Source organism: Bos indicus x Bos taurus, chromosome 24, assembly GCF_003369695.1.
Source record: "Bos indicus x Bos taurus breed Angus x Brahman F1 hybrid chromosome 24, Bos_hybrid_MaternalHap_v2.0, whole genome shotgun sequence".
In the NCBI taxonomy this organism is placed as follows: Eukaryota; Metazoa; Chordata; class Mammalia; order Artiodactyla; family Bovidae; genus Bos; species Bos indicus x Bos taurus.
The window spans coordinates 33,106,509-33,128,593 of NC_040099.1; the positions used below are offsets into that span (position 1 = coordinate 33,106,509).

At 43.5% G+C, this 22,085-nt stretch overlaps 1 protein-coding gene across 1 annotated transcript in view; it reads right to left on the reverse strand.

Annotated features, from left to right (window-relative positions):
• The window catches only part of LAMA3 (laminin subunit alpha 3), a 250,109-nt gene that overhangs the window by 224,764 nt on the left and 3,260 nt on the right, over nt 1-22,085 (reverse strand). The gene's annotated exons all lie outside the window — the stretch shown is intronic.

The following is a 22,085-nucleotide window of genomic DNA, read 5'->3' on the forward strand; positions in this document are numbered from 1 at the left end:
CATCTGTTACAGCTGCGTTTTTCTTGACCTATGTGGCACTAAGAAGAGCCTGGTGTGCTTGGGCTGCAATGATGTTCTCCTTCAGCAAATCCGTTTCAACTCTTCACATCCTCCTCTGCAAGGTGCGTGTCAGGCCCTGGGATACAAAGAGAAGCCCTGCTCACAGCCCCAGTGGAGGTGATAAGCATATAAGTAACCGTAAGGGGTAGGTGTGGCAACAGCATAGAGCCCAGGGCCTAAGGTGGTAGACATTCCATGAGCTCAGGAAAGGCTCGGTGAAGAGGTGGGATTTAAGCTGCCTATGAGGGTGGAGAGGACGCTGGTAAGTGGCAGTGAGCAGCCAATCGGGAAGGTGTTCCAGGCAGAGGAACCAGCACCAGCAAACACACAGAGACCAGCTGGCCCATTTAAACAAGAGCATACAGAAGCAACACTTGAAAGGTAAGTGGCAGAAATGTGGCTAGACTGTGGAAGTTGGCAGTTCATTTAGTAGGTAAATGGGAATTCATTTTTATCTGGAGTGGCTATTCATTTAATATTATCATCTCTACTGAATTCTGATTCTACTGATATCATCTCATCTTCTTACTGAATTACTCTTTTTTAGTAAGCAGATTCTCTTGATTCTATCTTGTTTTGTTTCTGAAATGAACAATTTTAGTGCCATCATAGCTCAGATGGTGAAGAATCCACCAGCAATGCAGAAAACCTAGGTTAGATCTCTGGGTCAGGAAGATCCCCTGGAGAAGGAAATGGCAGCCCACTCCAGTATTCTTGCCTAGAGAATCCCATGGACAGAGGAGCCTGGAGGGCTACAGTCCATGGGGTCCCAAAGAGTTGGACACGGCCAAGCAACTAAGCATGTACCACCTAATAAGCTGATCATAGGCCTTTATATATGGAGTGTATTTCAATTTGTTCAAAGCCTCATGCTTACTCAGTAGTGGACTTCACATACTGAAATGCTTTGCTCCTCAATTAAATGATCTTAGAGCATAACCACTACAAAACAGGAGTTGTTGTTGTTGTTGCTATTGTTTAGTTACTAAGTTGTGTCCAACTCTTGAGACCCCAAGGACTGTAGCCAGCCAGGCTCCTCTGTCCTTGGGATTTCCCAGGCAAGAATTCTGGAATAGATTGCCATTTCCTTCTCCAGGAGATCTTTCCAACCCAGGGACCAAACCTGTGTCTCCTGCATTGGCAGACATATTTTTTACCACTGAGCAACCAGGGAAGTCCACATACAGAGAACAAACTGAGACTCACAGCCTCTCCAGAAACGTGCTGTGTTAAAAGGGTAGCTCTGCCCTAGATGAACATCTTGGAAATTAACTTTTCAATGTTCAAGGATAAATTTGATCCTGGGGTGAAGCCAAATGCATGACCAAATGCGTTCATCAAATGTGTTACAGAGGGTTTTTTCATATGTGATGATAAATTACTTACAACTTTATCTTTTGACCCTACATGAAGAGAGTTCTGTAACCCAGAAGCAGCACTGTGGGGTGAGAAGTCCCATCAGTTCATGAGGTCAGAGACCTTGTGACTTGCATTTCCCCACATCACTTCAGCCCAGCACGTCACAGAAGCCCAATAAAGGAATAAGCATCTCAGGGTTTTCCAAAAATAAATTTGAGTTCTTTCTCCAAAATGTTGTTATTAATAAAAAGCATCTGTGCTGTGCTCAGCTGTATCCAACTCTTTGTGACCCCATGGACTGTAGCCTGCCAGGTTCCTCTGTCCATGAGATTCTCCAGGCAAGAATACTGGACTGGGTTGCCATGCCCTCTTCCAGGGGATCTTCCCAGCTCAGGGAATGAACCCAAGTCTCCTGCTCTCCTTCTTTGCAAGCAGATTCTTTACCCACTGAGCTATTTGGGAAGCCCCCCAAAAGTGTAATTAACAACTGTTTAAGCTAGGACATCTTAACATTTATGAGTATTTTTCCCTTCAGTGATTTTTATTTTTCCCATTTTCTCCCTAGAAATCATTTTACCAGTTTAATTACTTGGTAAAGGAATTAAATTATTTCTCCTTGAAGTTTATAAGGAGACATGATACAAACAAATCTTCCAAGGATGTGGATGCTTATAATCTACATTTATCTCTTTTGGCCACAAGACATGTGGAATCTTAGTTCCTCAGCCAGGGATGGAACCCACACCCCCTACATTAGAAGGCAAAGTCTTAACCACTGGACTGTCAGGGAAGTCTTGAGATGATGCTTTTTGTGTTGTTATAATTAAGAACATAACATTAGAAATAAAAGTTTTAAATCTCTTAGTGGAAAATAAAAGGTAAATACTTTTTAGAACTTGGAAAGAGTTCTTAAACAAGTTTCAGAGAGCACTGACACAAAAAAAGAGACAGATCTGACTACATTAAAATTAAGAACATTGGGTCCACCAACAGACTAATGAATAAACAAGATGTGGTATGTATGTATGTGTATATATATATATAAATATATATATAGTGAAATATTACTCAGCCATAAAAATGAAATAATGCCACTCACAGCAACATGGACCTAGAGATCAGGTCCTTCCATGTTGCTGCAAGTGGGCTGCCGTCGATGGGGTCGCACAGAGTCGGACACGACTGATGCGACTGAGCAGCAGCAGCAGCAGCAGCAGAGATTATCATACTAAGTGAAGAAGTCAGATAGACAAATATCATATGGTATCACTTACATGTGAAATCTAAAACAATGATACAAATGAACTAACTTACAAAACAGAAACAGACTTCCAGACATAGAGAACAAACCTAAGGTTAACAAAGGGGAAGGGAGAGAAGGGTAAGCTGGAAATTTGGGATTAACAGATACATACTACTTGTATATGAAATAGATAAACAAAGACCTACTGTAGAATACAGGGAACTATATTCAATACCTTGTAATAACCTATAATGGAAAAGAATCTGGAAAAGAATATATACATGTATGTATGTATGCACATGCTTGCTCCTTGGGAAGAAAAGCTATGACAAACCTAGACACCATATTAAAAGCAGAGATATCACTTTGCTGACAAAGATACGTATAGCCAAAGCTATGGTATTTCCAGTAGTCATGTATGGACGTGAGAGTTGGGCCATAAAGAAGGCTGAGCACTGAAGAACTGATGCTTTTGAATTGCAGTGTTGGAGAAGATTCCTAACAGTCCCTTGGACAGCAAGGAGATCAAACCAGTCAATCCTAAAGGAAATCAGTCCTGAATATTCATTGTAAGGACTGATGCTAAAGCTCCGATACTTTGGCCGCCTGATGTAATGAGCTGACTCATTGGAAAAGACCCTGTTCCTGGGAAAGATTGAGGGCAGGAGAAGAAGAGGGTGACAGAGGATGAGATGGTTGAATGGCATCACCGACTCAATGGACACGAATTTGAGCAAACTCTGGGAGATGGTGAAGGACAAGGAAGCCTGCATGCTGCAGTCCATGGAGTGGCAGAGTTGGACACAACTTAGCGACTGATCAACAACAATTGCTTGTACACACACAGGCAATCACTTTGCTGTACACCTGAAACATTTTAATACAATCAACTATACTTCTTTTTTTTTTTTTGACCATGCAGCATATGGGAATCTTAGTTGCCCAACCAGGGATTGAACTCAAGTCCACTCAGTACAAGTACAGAGTCTTAACTGCTGGACCACCAGGGAAATCCCATGTTTTACTATTTAAAACCCATCCATCCACATACACATTAAGGCTGATCATGCAAGGACCAGTAATGAAAGCATGTCATAACCGGAGGGTTGTGAACAATCCATAATGCAGTTCTGCACCTGAGGTCAAATATTCTTAAATAACCACAAATAAATAAAAGTACAAAAACTCAGAGAAGAGAGGGACAGAGAGAGAACAAAGAGAATTCTTTACATCTTTGTGTTCAGTTATTCATCCACCCAGGCAACAAACCTGTACAGACCATCTATGCAGAATCGGAGGCTGCTTCAGACAGGTGAGAATGCTGAAAGATAAACAAGATAAGGGACTCTCCCTCTGAATTGTGTCAAGGCTGTTATTAGCCGAGTCCTGTGGGAAATAGCAAAGAGAAGAGGCTGGAAAGGAAGGAGACAAAACTGTTCAAATAAACGACAAAGAGAGTTGAGATCCAAGACTGGAGGGCCCCAGAGGACATGCCAGTGTTCACCCAGAGGCTCAAGGAGTGACCTACACATTTTTAGAAAGATGGGAAAAAATTAGTCTCTCCTAGTTGCTCACATTTTTAATCATTCTCCTTATTCAAAAACCTCTTACCAACATTGTAAAGCAATTATCCTTCAACTAAAAATGAATCAATTAAAAAAAACAAACCTTCTTACATATAAGACTGTGCAATTGCATTCACAGCCCAGACACTGTCTTGTTCTCAGAAACTAGAGGCTGATTACAGCACCACTCCCTACCACGACTTCTCTTTTATTGTTTGAACAATCATTCATTCATTCAACTTTTCCAGATCACTTCCAATGTGTGGAGCACTGTGTTGGATGCTAGGGTAAAAACAAAGGAACAAACAAGAGGTGGGCCCTGCTCTAGAAGAAATTCAGTGGGAGAGAAGAGAAGTAACTCAAACACAAGATGTCACCAGCAGGTGTTCTGATAAAGGAAGCACTGGGCAGGGAGAGGTGTGGGTGCCAGGAGAGACACGCCACGCTTTCTCCTGCTAAATCTTCACCACACTGTCAGGTTTGCATCAAACTCTTCAGAACTTAAGGACCCAGGGTATATGCCCAGTAGTGGGACTTCTGGGTCATATGGTAGATTTATTCCTAGTTTTTTAAGTAGAGACGCAGATGTAGAGCACGAATTTGTGGACACAATGGGGGAAGGAGAAGGTGCATGAATGGAGAAAGTGGCATTGACATATATACACTATCGTGTGTAAAACAGATAACTAGTGGCAACCTGCTGTATAACACAGGGAGCTCAGCCCAGTGCTGTGACGACCCAGAGGGGTGGGGTGGGGAGAGGTGAGGGAGGCTCAAGAGAGAGGGGACATGTATAATTATGGCTGATTCGCACTGTTGTACAGCAGAAACTAACACAACATTGTGAAGCAATATTCCTCCAATTAAAAAATAATTTTTTAAAAAAATACTTAAAGACACAGAAGTGAAGGCTCACAGAGGTGAAGGGGCTCAAACCACACAGCTAGGACCTGCAGGAACCAGGACCCGCGTGTGAATCTGGCTCAGAACGCCATCCATCCTGGCCTGACAGCCCCAGAAGCTGCATCACAGAGCCCCATCTTGGATTTGGATGGAGTGTGAGGCCAAGCTGGAATCACAATTATGTGATTTTCCAAACACCTGCCCACAAGCAGCTGTGTGGGAAGAGCCCCAGCTGAGGAGAACACCCCGTCTGACAGTCTCAACTGCCCACCCGCAGGTGGCACAAAAAACAAAGCAAGATCTAACCACAGGCATCCATCAATGGCCCCGGTACACGATCACCACGTTCCCGCTGCCATGAACGCCCTTCCGAGGCTCCTGAAGTTACGTGCCTTCAAGGCACGGTCTCAAGTGACCAGACCCCAGCCAGCTGGAGTCCTGATGCGGAGAACATTCTGGAATGCACCCCTTTCAAACGTGGGGTTGTTCCCTCACCAAACCTTGTTCAGAACATTCTCCTTTCTGAGAGGCACAAAGCATATGGACAGGTTACCTACAAGTAAGACAAGTGTCTTGTCAATTTCCTGAGCACCTAAACATCTTCACAGAGTGGGGTGAAGGGCAATCACAGAGCACAGGAGAGCACCCAGCTCTGCTGCCCCCCCCACCCACAGATTTCACCCCACTGGGAGGGGGAGCTTTGCCTGCCAATGTGCTGGGTTCCTGGAGGAAGGGACTCGAGAGAAGAAGAAAAAAAAAAAGGGGGTTCTAGGTTGGTTCCAGGTATGTATTTTTTTTAAGGCAAATATCTGCCAAATGTACACCAATTACTCAAAAACTATGTCCACTCAGGACAAATTCGAGAGATTATGCTTCTCTTTCAATTTGTTTGAAATAGGTGCATTTTGATGGAGAATGATGGAGGTCCAAATTCTGCCTTCACCAGCCACAGCTTCAAAATGTTAATCAAACTGTTCAGTCCCCTTGGGTTTTATTTTCTCTTTGTTTAAATGGGCTAACACTACCAACCTTATGCAGTGATCACGAGGATGCAATGAGGTGCCGTCCATAGTGATCACACCACCACTAGAATCACTGGGGTGTTTCTCCATTCATCTACTGATCAACACTTAGGTCGTTTCCATATCTTGGCAATTGTAAATAATGTTGTTATAAACATTGGGGTGCAGATATCTTTCCAAACTAGTGCTTTTGGGCTTTTAAGATATATACCCAGGAGTGGAATTGCTGAGTCATATGGTAGTTCTAGGGCTTCCCCCATGTGGCTCATTGATAAAGAACCTGCCTGCCAATGCAGGAGACAGAAGAAACAGAAGTTTGACTCTCGGGTTGGGAAGAACCCCTGGAGAAGGGAATGACAACCCACTCCAGTATTCTTGCCTGGAGAATCCCACAGACAGGGGAGCCTAGCGGGCTACAGTCCACGGGGTCACAAAGAGTCGGACACGACTGAAGAGACAGAATGCAAGCATGCATGGTAGCTCTATGCTTAATTTTTTGAGAGACACCCATACTATTTCCCAGGAGAAGGAGATGGCACCCCACTCCAGTACTCTTGCCTGGAAAATCCCACGGACAGAGGGGCCTGGTAGGCTGCAGTCCATGGGGTCACTAAGAGTCGGACAAGACTGAGCAACTTCACTTTCATTTTTCACTTTCATGCATTGGAGGATGAAATGGCAACCCACTCCAGTGTTCTTGCCTGGAGAATCCCAGGGACGGGGGAGCCTGGTGGGCTGCTGTCTATGGGGTCCCACAGAGTCGGACACGACTGAAGCGACTTAGCAGCAGCAGCAGCAGCATACTATTTCCCACAATGGCTGCACCAATTTACATTCCCACCAACAGAGCACAAGTAAAACCCATCTCTTTAGCAGTTTCCATAAAATCCTCTTCTTCTCCTTCTCCCTCTATTCTCTTGTTCCCTATACATAGTGCTGGCATTTCACTGGCAATAAAGGATCACTTGGTACCTGTGGTTACAGGTAAGTGGCCTGCTTACAAACAAACCCAGGTTTCTGAGGTAGGCCAGGCCACACTTAAGCTTGTCCACATAACGCCCCAAACCCAAAGCACTTCCTCTTTGGGGCTTTATCCCAAAGGCTAGATTTATGAAAGAAGCTCCGCACTGATAATTTGTTCATCCAGCCACCAACTACTGAGCTGCTAAGCGCCAGTTAGTGTCTTCAGGAGAGAGTCTGACGTTGACCTGATTCAGTCCGCCAACCAAGCGTTTCCCTCTTGATTCCACTTCAGATATTAATGTCCTTATGAAATAATTACACTCTTTACTGCTTTATTTTCTCATTGTCCCAATGCCCTCAACTCTTTTGTTCACTCTTTTAAAATTTTATCAGTCACCCAAATTCCTTGTGTAAAATCTTTGCCACCAATGCCTTTCATGCACACAAACCTTCGGTCATATTTAGTCTCTGCAGAGCCAATCCCAGGACACAGTGAACTGGGCCTGTCATTTCACAGCCTCACCTCATCCTTTTCCTGTCGCTGCCTCCAGACCCTGACTAGTGAAGGACTCCTCCAGAGCACTGACTCCGTGTGATAAGGGATCCAGGGCCCCCAAACTTCCACCACCCCACCTGTGTTAAGCAATCCTCACTTTATGCCCTGCTGAAATGTTCTTCATATTTAAGGATTACTCTCCACGTGGGTGATCCCTAAATATTTGTTCAACCGAGAGCTCTCCTTATTCTGTTTAGGGACTAATTTTGAGTTATCAGATTGCAAAGTCTCAAAAGCAGAGACCCTAGAACCACCTGAGAGCCCTACGCAATACCTGCATCCTCCACCCTCCCACACACAGATAACTCACACACTGGTCAACAAACACTGCTGACTGACCGAGAGGCTGGCTATCTGGTTGAAAGCTGACGTTACTGCCTGGGATTGAGCATTTGTGCCCTGCCGCCCCACCCCCATTCATATGTTAAGACATAACCCACTGGAAGATGGTAGCAGGATGAAGGCTTCAAGTACACAAGTGGGATTAGTGCCCTTGAAGAAGAGGCCCCAAGGAAATCCTTCATCCCTCCCACCTGGTGAGGACAGCGATGAAACAGCCAGGAGCAAACGTGGGTCCTCACGAAACACTGAATCTGCCCACACTTGACCTTGGATCTCAGCCTCCAGAACTGTGAGGAATAAATTTCTGGTTTTTAGAAGCTATCTGATCTATTTTTTTGCTGTTATAGCAGCCCAAAAGGACTAACACGAGCTGTCATAAGACAGTACCTCACCCTGGCTTAGAACAACAGAAAGTTGTCATCTCATGGCTTTGGAGGCTGAAAGTCTGAAATCAAGGCATCGGCAAAGCCTGTTCCTTCTGAAGCCTGTAGCGGAAGAATCTTCCTTTGCCCTTTCCAGCTGCCGGTGGCCCAGTCCTAGCCATCAGTCTCAGCCACTGCATTAGGCACCCCTACTTAGAAATTCAACACACCGGGGCCATACCTGTCCTCCAAAGGCAGGTTGTTGAAAGTCAGGGGGTTTTTTTGTTTTGTTTTGTTTTTTCTTTTGTCAAACAGCACTTCCATCAAGGTGTTGCTCCAGCAGGCTAATTCTATGATGGGGCTACCCTTTGAACACTTCTCCAAAAAGCGTCTATGAAGTGTCCATGATAAGCTGCCGCAGGGAAAACAAATAGCAGGAAAATGTGGCCCCACCCTCAGGAAGCTCATGATTTCATAAAGATCCAGGCATGACAATCAATGGCTTCAAGGTGATGAATGGAGTTTGAGCGAGGTGGCACAGAGCTTGGCTGGAACTCTGAGGGAAGAACAGTTGGCTCAGTAGTGTGAGCACAGCATGGCAGGTTAGAACATGAACTCTCTGAGGTGGAGGAACCTAGGGCTTGTTATACAGAGTGAAGTAAGTCAGAAAGAGAAAAGCCAACAGAGTATATTAACATATATAGATGGAAACTAGAAAATGGTATTGAAGAACCTATTTGCAGGGAAGGAATGGAGACGCAGATGTAGAGAACGGACCCATGGACACAGTGGGGGCGGGAAAGAAAGGGGCCAACAGAGAAAGCGGCAAGAACACAAATACACTGTCAGGTGCTAAGATGGCTGGCTGGTGAGAAGCTGTCGAGTAGCCTGGGGAGCCCAGTCTGCTGCTCCGTGATGACCTGGAGGAACGGGATGGGGGCTGGGGAGGGAGATGCGGAAGGGAGGCAATGATCAAGGCTGATTTGCACTGTTGGACAGCAGAAACCAACACAACATTGTAAAAAAATTTTTTTAATTTTTAAAAAAAAGAAATGAAGAGCATGAACTCTGCAGCCAGAGTACCTGGCTTTACTACCTACTAGCTGCGTGACTTTGAACAAATCACTTAACTCCTGTGCGCTTCAGTGTCCTCATTGAGACAATGAGCGTGCCAAGAGTCCCTCCTTCATAAATTGTTGTGAGGATTAAGAAGTCAGTTTGTGAAAGGTGCTTTAGAACAGTGCCAGGTGTGGGTAAGTGTTAAATTAATACTCTGCACGAAAGAGAGAAGCAAGATGGATGGCTGGTGAGACGTTGCTGCGTAGCATGGGGAGCCCAGTCTGGTGCTCCGAGATGACCTGGAGGAATGGGATAGCGGGTGGGGAGGGAGGCACAGGAGAGAGGCCAGACTGTTCTCCTTGCTCACCATTCTGCCCGCCCCACCTTATTTGGCATTACTCCTGTACACAGTATACAGTGCAACATGAAAGTAATGGAGAATTACTTCCATACCCCACGGTTAAGATATGCATTGAAAATCTAACTAAAACCCATACTGCTATCAAGCTAATATTCATTTCTTACTTCCACATGTATTTTCTAAGCATCTAGGAATGGGAGGCGGGGATTCCCTGGTAGCTCAGCTGGTAAAGAATCCGCCTGCAATGCAGGAGACCCTGGTTCAATCCCTGGGTCGGGAAGTTCCTCTGGAGAAGGAATAGACTACCCACTCCAGTATTCTTCCTGGAGAATCCTCATGGACAGAGGAGCCTGGCGGGCTATATAGTCCATGGGGTCACAAAGGGTCGGACACAACTGAGCAACTAAGCCCAGGACGGGAAAACCACTGAGAGAATACAATACGCTTATGACATTTGAGAAACTGGCAGGACACATGGGACCCAATGAGTTAGCTCCCAGGGCATGTTATACCCTGTTGGCAGGAGGGATCTAATCAAGGATCTGCTAGCTCATGCAAACAACTCTTTTTTGAGAAGCAGAAAAAGGCTCCCTGACTCTCAACAGATACAGCCTTGCCCAGGCTGGATTTTCAGCCCTGTTGGCCAGGAGCTTATGCATACAGCAGAAACCAGGTAGTTCTACTGACTAAAACCACTTAGTCAATAGGTCAGACGTACCATTTAATCAATTTTTTCCTCACTAGTCAAATTGTTCCAGAATGTTGAGCAAAAGTTAACATAGGTTTCACAAAAGCTCAAATCACAACGGGAAATAAATTTATGGTCTCAGTTCAGTTCAGTCACTGAGTTGTGTTCGACTCTTTGCAACCCCATGAATCGCAGCACGCCAGGCCTCCCTGTCCATCACCAACTCCCAGAGTTCACTCAGACTCACGTCCATCGAGTTGGTGATGCCATCCAGCCATCTCATCCTCTGTCGTCCCCTTCTCCTCCTGCCCCCAATCCCTCCCAGCATCAGAGTCTTTTCCGATGAGTCAACTCTTCACATGAGGTGGCCAAAGTACTGGAGTTTCAGCTTTGGCATCATCCCTTCCAAAGAACACCCAGGGCTGATCTCCTTTAAAATGGACTGGTTGGATCTCCTTGCAGTCCAAGGGACTCTCAAGAGTCTTCTCCAATGCCACAGTTCAAAAGCATCAGTTCTTCAGCGCTCAGCCTTCTTCACAGTCCAACTCTCACATCCATACATGACAACTGGAAAAACCATAGCCTTGACTAGACGGACCTTTGTTGGCAAAGTAATGTCTCTGCTTTTGAATATGCTATCTAGGTTGGTCATAACTTTTCTTCCAAGGAGTAAGCATCTTTTAATTTCATGGCTGCAATCACCATCTGCAGTGACTTTGGAGCTCAAAAAAATAAAGTCTGACACTATTTCCACTGTTTCCCCATCTATTTCCCATGAAGTGATGGGACCAGATGCCATGATCTTCGTTTTCTGAATGCTGAGCTTTAAGCCAACTTTTTCACTCTCCACTTTCACTTTCATCAAGAGGCTTTTTAGTTCCTCTTCACTTTCTGCCATAAGGGTGGTATCCTCTGCATATCTGAGGTTATTGATATATTTCTCCCAGCAATCTTGATTCCAGCTTATGCTTCTTCCAGCCCAGCATTTCTCATGATGTACTCTGCATATAAGTTAAATAAGCAGGGTGACAATATACAGCCTTGACGTAGTCCTTTTCCTATTTGGAACCAGTCTGTTGTTCCATGTCCAGTTCTAACTGTTGCTTCCTGACCTGCATATTTATGGTCTAGAAGAATGTATTAGTGCTACCAAGTGTTCGTCACTCAGTCGTGTCCAACTCTTTGCGACCCCACGGATGGCAGCCCACCAGGCTTCTCTGTCCATGGAATTCTCCAGTCAAGAATACTGGAGTGGGTTGCCATTTCCTTCTCCAGGGGATCTTCCCAACCCAGGCATTGAACCTGGGTCTCCTGCATTGCAGGCAGATTCTTTGCCACCTAAGCCACCAGAGAAGCCCTCAGTTCAGTTCGTGCTACCAAAACTCACCTTAAAAAATTAATACCTCCCCCAAAATGTTACTTCAGCTGATAAAAAAAAAGTGTGTATATATGATGTGTGTCTATATAGGAATTAACAGATATATATGTAACTCCTAGCTCTGTCCACTGAAAGGGTCTAGAAGCAGTGACACACCAGTAACAATGAGCACGCCTCATATCCAGATCTTGGTTTCTAAATATCTTATTAATTAAAAAAAGCAAAGCTCTCTGGTTAGCTCTCTAGTTAGTTTCAACACTGGGGCAAAGAAAATTAACAGTGACCCTAGAACATCTCATGGTACCAGAAAGCATATAAAAAGTAAAGTCCTGGGCTTCCCTGGTAGTTCAGTGGTAAAGAATCCACTTGCCAATGCAGGAGACACAGATTTGATCCCTGATCTGGGAAGACCCCACGTGCCACAGAGCAACTAAGCCTATGTGCCACAACTACGGAATCTGTGCTCTAGAGCCCAAGAGCCACAACTACTGAGCCCATGTGCCGCAGCTACAGAAGCCCGCATGCCCTAGAACCTGTGCTCTGCAACGAGAAGCCACTGCCGTGAGAAGCCTGAGCACTGCAACGAGAAAGTAGACCCAGCTTGCCGCAACTAGAGGAAAGTCCCTGCAGCAATGAAGACCCAGCACAGTCAAAAATAAATGCATAAATAAAAGTATTAAAAATTAAAAAAACCTGCATAAATAAATAATATCTGAACAGTTATTAACACATTCAGTTCCGTTCATTTCAGTTCACTCAGTCATGTCTGACTCTGCGACCCCATGGACTGCAGCACGCCAGGCTTCCCTGTTCACCACCAACTCCCAGAGCCTACTCAAACTCATGTCCATTGAGTCGGTGATGCCATCCAACCATCTCATCCTCTGTCGTTCCCTTTTCCTTCTACCCTCAATCTTTCCTAGCATCAGGGTCTTTTCAAATGAGTCAGTTCTTTGCAGCAGGTGGCCAAAGTATTGGAGTTTCAGCTTCAGCATCAGTCCTTCCAATGAATATTCAGGATTGATTTCCTTTAGGATGGACTGGTTGGATCACCTTGCAGTCCAAGGGACTCTCAAGAGTCTTCAAGACCACAGTTCAAAAGCATCAATTCATTACCAAAACAATTTAACATGGTTATTCTGTAGAAGGCTTTAAAAGTCTTTATGCCTATGGATTATTCAGCATGCCAAATGTGTTCAGTGTATAATGCGCTGTACATTCCATTATTAAAAGAACTTTTCACTCAAAAATTTTAAATGACTATTGTGACAAATCATTTTTGTAGCTTACCACTTCAGAAGTTTTATCTAAGAATTTTTTCACTCTATGGAAAAACATATTTACTGAGCACTGACTATGTGCCAGGAAACATAATAAGCGCTTTTATCCTCCAGTAAACCTGTGAGATACATTATTATTAGTCTTATAGATGAGAAAACTGAGATTTTACAATTTTCCAAGGTCAGAGAGCTGCAAGAGTAAGAATTCAAACTCAGGTCTACAAGATTGTAGAGTCACAGTTCTTCATCTCTAAGTGAGAGTAGTTTGCTAATATGTACAGTGAAGTGATATTTTATTTTCCCTCACAGGAGCTTCCCTGGTCTTTCAAAAAAATTGGGCTATGGTACTTCCCTGATGGCCCAGGGGTGGGGAAACCTTGCAACGTAGGTGACGCAGGTTCGATCCCTGGTCCAGGAGGATTCCACATGCTTCAGGCCAATTAAGCCCTCACACCACAACTAAGGCCTGATGCAGCCAAATAAATAAATAAATATCTAAGAAAGAAAGAAAGAAAGAAAGAAAAATGGGCCATATAAAGGCCAATCATCTACAGAAAGATCCACACCAAGACACATTATAATCAAACTGTCAAAGACAGAAATTTTGAAAACAGCAAGAGAGAAGCAATTCATCCCACAAAACGGATCCTCAATAAGATGAACAACTTATTTTTCATTGGAAACCATGGAAGCCAGATCACAGTGAGATTATACAGTGCTAAAAGAAAATAAAATTGTCAGTCAAGAATTCTATAAAATTAGTCTTCAAAAATGAGGGAGAAATTAAGACATCCCCAAATAAAAGCTGAAGGTGTTTGCTGCTAGTAAATAGACCTGCCCTACAAGAAATGTTAAAAGGAGTCCTTCGAGTTGAAATAAAGGACATTAGACAGTAACACAAAGCCATACAAAGAAATACAGAACACAAGTACCATTTGCGTAGGTAAACACAAAAGCCAGCATTATTGCAATTTTGGTTTGTAACTCTTTTTTTCCTATGGGATTTAAAAGACAAATGAATAGAACAATGATTATATTTCTATCTTGAGGGGCAACAATGTGCAAAGATGTCATTTGTGACAACAACACGATGAAAGTGGAGGACAGACCTGTACAGGAGCAGAGTTTTAGATGCTGTTGAAAACTAAGCTGGTATCATTTCAAACTGGACTGTTATAGATTTAGGATGTTAACTGTAATCCTCAGAGTAAGCACTAAGAAAATAACTTTTAAAAATTCACAGGGGACTTCCTTGGCAGTCCAGCAGTTAAGACTCCAGCCTCCACTGCAATGGTGTGGGTTTGATCCCTGGTTGGGGAACTAAGATCCCACATGTCATGTGGTGTGATCAAAACACAAACTTACAGAACAAGAGATGAAGAGCAAATCAAAATGGTACATTTGAAAAATTAAACACAAAAGAAAGCAGTAATGGAGAAACTGAGGAATTAAAAATTACATGACATATAGAAAACAAATAGCAAAATGGCAGAACTGTCTTCATTCAGAAATGTCCTTTGAATGTGAACAGATTAGACTTACCAATTAAAATCAGAAAGTGGCATATTCTATTCGACTTTTTAAAATATATGTATGTTCTAAAACTAGACTCCAGTGATAGTTGCACAACTCTAAAAACTTACTGAAAATTATTGAATTCACATTTTAAATGGATGTATGTTATGGTATTTAAATTATGCCTCACTAAAGCTGTTAAAAATGACTTACATGCTCCAATCTACTTTTAAGAAAAGATGCAAACAAGATGGGTAGCTTTCACATTCATGTGTACAATAAAGATGTAAAACACACAGCTATCTTTCTGTAATGGTTTAGGTACAGTGTTCTTATAAGTAAGGGGCTGAAATTAATAACCGCTTGTCCTCTCCTTTCGCTATGATTTTCTCAGATTAAATGATCCACACTCTCAATGCCACAGAAGAGCATGAAGTGAAATCTTGTAATTCAAGGACTGGACAATTCCAGTTCTAACTTCACCCTGAAGGTCCACAAGCCCCAATAATCTGCGATGTTTTGAGTAACAAATTTAAATTGCTGAGAAGACACATTTGCACACTTGTTTGCTAGTGAGTGAATTTGGATCTCTGAAGGAAAACACTTAGGCTTCCTTCAAATGACTTGTAGGTAAACTTTCCCTGCTAAACTTTGGCTACTGTCCACAAACACACAACAGCTATTAGAAAAATCCTTTTTTAAAAAAGATCATTTGTCATTCAAGTGGTGACCATAATCATTGGTCTGAAGTTTTGAAATAACTCTATTAGTAACTGTTACATGGAGAAGGCAATGGCACCCTACTCCAGTACTCTTGCCTGGAGAATCCCAGAGTCGGGGGAGCCTGGTGGGCTTCCATCTATGGGGTCGCACAGAGTCGGACACAACTGAAGCAACTTAGCAGCAGCAGCAGTAGCAGCAGTACCTGTTACAAACATATCAGTGGACTCAGTAAATGTCTTAGATGTCCCCAAATTTTCACATCAGTTTCACAAAGGAAAGGGACCTTGTTGAACTTAACAAAAGGCTCCCTCTCACAATAGGTCTATAAACAGAGCCTTAGTGAAGCTTTCCTGTTTATGACTGTAAGTCCAAGTTACACACACACAAACCGGAACTGTGTTGCTCACACAATAGCAATATGCTCATACTTAGCCATAACTCAGGTATGTAAACTTCTGTATCATTACCATTCAGGTTAAATCTAAGTGCACTGAAACAACACGTAAAAGATATGTTGAACTGTCAATGTACAAAATCAGGATGATATGTTTGCTGGGAATTCCCTGGTGGTCCAGTAGTAACTGGGGCTTGCTTCCCAGGTAGCGCTAGTGGAAAGAAGCTGCCTGCCAATACAGGAGACCTAAGAGACTCGGGATCAAACCCTGGGTTGGGAAGATCTGGAGGAGGAAATGGCAACCCACTCCAGTGTTCTTGCCTGGAAAATCCCATGGACAGAGGAGCCTGGTGGGCTATAGTCCAAGGAATCCTAAAGATATGACTGAAGTGACTTAGGACGCACCCGTGCCAGCGGTCACTCTGAGCTTCCACTGCAGGGGTCATAGGTTCAATACCTGGAGGGGGAACTAAGATCTCAAAAACTGTGCAGTGTGGCCAGAAATTTTTTTTAAAAAAAAGATCATGGGATGTAACATGGAGAAAGTAACATGGAAACATACATTATCATACGTAAAATATATAGCCAAAGTAAATTCGCTGTGTGATTCAGGGAACTCAAACTGGGTCTCTGTAACAACCTGCTGCTGCTGCTAAGTCGCCTCAGTCGTGTCCAACTCTGTGCGACCCCATAGACGGCAGCCCACGAGGCTCCCCCGTCCCTGGGATTCTCCAGGCAAGAACACTGGAGTGGGTTGCCATTTCCTTCTCCAACGCATGAAAGTGAAAAGTGAAAGTGAAGTCACTCAGTCGTGTCCGACTCTTAGCGACCCACGGACTGCGGCCCACCAGGCTCCTCTGTCCATGGGATTTTCCAGGCAAGAGTATTGGAGTGGGGTGCCATTGCCTTCTCTGCTGTAACAACCTAGACCTATGTAAACCTATGGCTGATTCATGTTGATGTTTGGTAGAAACCAACACAATACTGTAAAGCAATTATCCTTCAAATAAAAATAAATAAAAAAATTTAAAAGATCATATATTTGGTAAATACATGCAGTTCATTCATTGTGAGCATAGTGCTCATGTCAAGCTAAACCAGATACAAGGTTATATTTTCAACACAGCCTTCCACTTTCATTTTATCGTCATCTCTATCAGAGGTCAGTAAACTCAGTCCTCCCTTGGTATCCATGAAGGACTGGTTCCAGGAACCCCACAGATACCTAAATCTGCAGATGTTCAAGTCCCTGATATAAAACGGTATATATTTGCATATAATGTATGCACATTCTCCCAAGTACTTTAAATCACTTCCAAATAACACCTAATATTAATGCAATGTAAATACTATGCAAATAGTTGCCAGCATAGGGCAAATTAAAGTTTTGCTCTGGAGAACTTTCTAAATTTTTTTTCTCCGGAGTATTTTCAACCCACAGTTGGTTCAATCTGTGGATTCGAAACCCAGCGATACTGAAGGCTGCCAGTAATAATGTCTTTACATTCCTTGGGTAAGTAAACATTTAAAATTAAAGCACAGGGACTTCCCTGATGGTCCGGCAGTTAGAACTATGCATTCCCAATGTAGGGAGCCCAGGTTCAATCCCTGGTCAAGGAACTAGATCCCATATGCTGCAACTATGACCTGGTGCGGCCAAATAAATTTTTTTTTGAAATTAAAGCACAAACTGTGACATATTTCGATTGTAGTTACTTTTCATCAGAATAGAATTAATTTGTATATTTTCTTATCTGCTCTTTAGGGTCAGGCTGGGACGTGCACGTGCGGACCATTTGCTGCAAATCTGCAATGCTTGCACCTGGACACACCTCTCCCTGAGTGACAAAATACAAAGATACTATATTGGACTAAAAATAACTTCATGCATGCTCAGTTACGGCAAATCCTGGATAAGAGATACAAAAAGACCAAAAAACCCAACAGCCACTGTTGAAGAAGCAAAAGCAAGGTACAGTTCATTCCCCCAACTCCTGCCCTGGAGGCGCACACGACCACCTAAGTGGTGGGCGACCACCTAAACCACCCCTCCGACCTGACTCGAACTCTGGACTCACCCTTGCGTGTTTAGTCGCTCAGTTCTGTCTGACTCTGTGATCCCATGGACTGTAGCCCGCCAGGCTCCTCTGTCCATGGGAGTTTTTCCAGGCAAGAATAGTGGAGAAGGTTGCCATTTCCTCCTCCAGGGGATCTTCCTGACCCAGGGGTCCAGCCCAGTGTGTCTCCTGCCCTCCACACAAATAAGTAACAAGCTTGCCTGCCGACCTCCCTCACAGAGTGAGCAAAGGAACCTGTTGGTTCTCACTCCCCAGCTGCTGCAGCAGGGGCCCCAATAAAGCCTTGCCTGAATTTCCTGTCTGGACTCTGATCAATTTCTATTGATTAAGGAGGCCAGGAACCCTAGTAGTAACATTTATATTAACATCAACTGTATCTTCACTCTGCCATCCTTTCATTCAATAGTTTCAGAGCATCTGTTCTGTTCCAGGCTTCGTCCTAAGCACTGGAGAAACCATGGGGAACAGGACAAGACAGGATCCCTGAATCACAGAGCTCTCAAATACCAAAACTTAATGTCTGAGCAGTAACAAGTATATAAAATCTTGTTTAATGAACTTAAGTACAGAAAAACCACTGCAAACATTTTTCACACAACAAACAAACTACAGACTTTTTAAATGCCCTGCCTATTGACACATGCTACTGTTCAAGTACCCACGTTACTATTATTATAGAATCAGCCCCATAAACCCGGGTTGTTGTTGGTTTTATTTTTTTTCCCTAAGATGTGACTTTTATCCATTTACTTTTTTGCAAAATCCTTTTGACCTGAAATTCTAAACTCTAGCTGGCCCCCAAATTTTATTTTTAGAGACTTCAAAAAAATAGAACTATTTTTACTAACTTTTCTCTGTCTCCCAGCTCGAGCTGTATATCAGCAGATTTAAGATGACTAAAACTGGAACTTCCCTGGTGGTCTAATAACTAAGGCTCCACACTCCCAACGCAGGAGGTCCCGGTTCAATCCCCGGTCAGAGAACTCGATTCCACATGCCACAACAAAAGATCCTGCATGCCATAGCTAATACCCAACGAAGTCAAATAAAGATATAAATATTTTTTAAAAAAAGATGACCATCACTCAGATACAGCCAAATGATTAGTCTTAATCTCTCTCCCCTTCCCCTACCCGTCTCCCACCACACCTCACTTTTCTGAAAGGAAGGTCTGCACCAGCTGCTACTAACACTGAGCCAGAACAAGTGTCTAAGAGTCCAGCTTCTGGAATTGGCCTTCTCCTTCTGTCTCCAACATGTTTCTCTCCTAATCACGTCAGCTCCTCTCACAGTAGTCATCAGTGCACCTGCTCAAGCCTCAACTGTAAAAGCAGAAAGCACTTCTGCTCACCCTTATTTTTAGAGATTTAAGCCTGACACCAGACAGAGTTCTCCTCCTTCAGGCTACACCTTGGCCTGGAAATGCAGTCAGCTGAGAGATTTAAGCCTGACACCAGACAGCGTTCTCCTCCTTCAGGCTACACCTTGGCCTGGAAATGCAGTCAGCTGAGTGACCTCAGGAAGCCACTGCCTACTCTATCTAGGCCTGTAGACTCAGGTTTAAGCATCTATTATGGAAACTCAATCAGAACAAGAAACATGACTTTTATGTACTTCTCAAAACAGTAGTGGCAACGTACGACACTCAATAAAAATACGAGCTGAGGAGGATGAGAGTTGGCCCGTTTCTAGGCAAAATTGGGGACAAAAAATCAGCTGAAAATTTCCTGGATACCTTCCCTCCTCCTTACGTTTACTCTTCCCACAATTAGAACTACTACTACTACTAAGTCACTTCAGTCGTGTCCGACTCTGTGCAACCCCATAGACAGCAGCCCACCAGGCTCCCCTGTCCCTGGGATTCTCCAGGCAAGAACACTGGACTGGGCTGCCATTTCCTTCTCCAATGCATGAAAGTGAAAAGTGAAAGTGAAGTCGCTCAGTCGTGTCCAACTCTTCGAGACCCCATGGACCGCAGCCTCCCAGGCTCCTCCATCCATGGGATTTTCCAGGCAAGAGTACTGGAGTGGGGTGCCATTGCCTTCTCCAACAATTAGAACAGTTCTCTCCAAAGCTGGGTGTCCCAGGCAATCCAGTGGGGTGCAAGAGGCGAATACTCAAACTGTCTGGTTTACTTAAAATGAAGAAATTCAATTTTCCTAATATACAGATTGCCTCTGTATATTATGGCATCACTGATGCCGCAATGAACTCTGAACTTGAGCAAATTCTGGGAGATGCTGAGGGACAGGGAGGCCTGGCATGCTGCAGTCCATGGGGTCACAAAGAGGCGGACACAACTGGCTGACTGAACAACAGCAACACATTGCCTACAGGCCTTCACTCAGTCCACAAGTCAACTAGCCACAAGAGTTCCGAGTGTCTGTTCAAGGGAAGAGGAGGGCTCTGACCCACCAGGCTATTACCTGCTGAGGACACGTGAAGCTTATGTGCACTCAATTAAGTGGACAGGTGGATTCTATTCTTCTAAGCAGCAGAAGAGTTACAACATTGTACTGAAAAGGAGAGTGATCATGAAATTCTTTTGGCTACACAGGTTCACTGGTTTTCTCATGGAAAAGTACTTAAAACACCTCTTAAATTTAAAGCTGAGTTACAGTTTTTTTCCCCACAAAAGTTCCAAATTGACAGACTCTCGCTGGGATGACCAGTGACTGCCAGGAATACGTGCATGCTCAGTCACTTGCGTTGTATCTGACTCTTTGTGACCCCGTGGCCTGTAGCCCACCAGGCTTCTCTGTCCACGGGATTCTCCAGGCAAGGATACTGGAGCGGGTGCCATGCCCTTCTCCAGGGGATCTTCCCAACCCAGGGATCGAACTGGTGTCTCCTAAGTCTCCTGCAATATAGGCATATTCTTTACCGCTGAACTACTTGATAAATATTTACAAAACAACAGAGGTACTTTGTTCCATCAAAGAAAGTGTGTTGTTTTTAAAATACGTGAAAAAGTAAATACTGTTCTAAAGAAATGCATGCCTTGGAAAGAATTTTGAAAAATAGGTGTTTGGAAATGTGTCGTCTTTTGTTGCTGAAAAGCTGGAACTGTGTTACTCTAAAAGCTCTTACATTTGTACATTTTAAAAACACAGAAACAGAATTTTCTAACATATTTCAATATTTTGCAAGAGAAGAATGAACTTTGAATCCATTATTTATAACATTAAAACACAACACCTTCCTACCAGGAAGTACTGAATTCCACTTTAAAAATGAACATATACTGGCCAAGTTTCTACATTAAAAAAAAAAAACAAAACAAAACTAGAATAATTGGAGGATGGAGCAGAAGTACAAGTACCACGGTTCAGGAAACTCTCACAGGGTCTGGTTTTTAGAAAGGCTGCTCACTTAGTTTAACACTCTATCACTGCATCTTGAAAAGAAAAATGCAAAAAAGCAAAATGGCTGTCTGGGGAGGCCTTACAAATAGCTGTGAAAAGAAGAGAAGCGAAAAGCAAAGGAGAAAAGGAAAGATATACTCATTTGAATGCAAAGTTCCAAAGAATAGCAAGGAGAGATAAGAAAGCCTTCCTCAGCGATCAGTGCAAAGAAATAGAGGAAAATAATAGAATGGGAAAGACTAGACATCTCTTCAAGAAAAGTAGTGATACCAAGGGAACATTTCAAGCAAATATGGGCTCAATAAAGGAAAGAAATGGTATGGACCTAACAGAAGCAGAAGATATTAAGAAGAGGTGGCAAGAATACACAGAAGAACTGTACAAAAAAAGATCTTCATGACCCAGATAATCACAATGGTGTGATCACTCACCTAGAGCCAGACATCCTGGAATGTGAAGTCAAGTGGGCCTTAGGAAGCATCACTACGAACAAAGCTAGTGGAGGTGATGGAATTCCAGTTGAGCTATTTCAAATCCTGAAAGACGATGCTGTGAAAATGCTACACTCAATATGCCAGCAAATTTGGAAAACTCAGCAGTGGCCACAGGACTGGAAAAGGTCAGTTTTCATTCCAATCCCGAAGAAAGGCAATGCCAAAGAATGCTCAAAAGTTGTGCTCAAAGAATGCACAACTGCACTCATCTCACCCGCTAATAAAGTAATGCTCAAAATTTTCCAAGCCAGGCTTCTTCAACAGTACGTGAACTGTGAACTTCCAGATGTTCAAACTGGTTTTAGAAAAGGCAGAGGAACCAGAGATCAAATTGCCAACATCTGCTGGATCATCAAAAAAAGCAAGATAATTCCA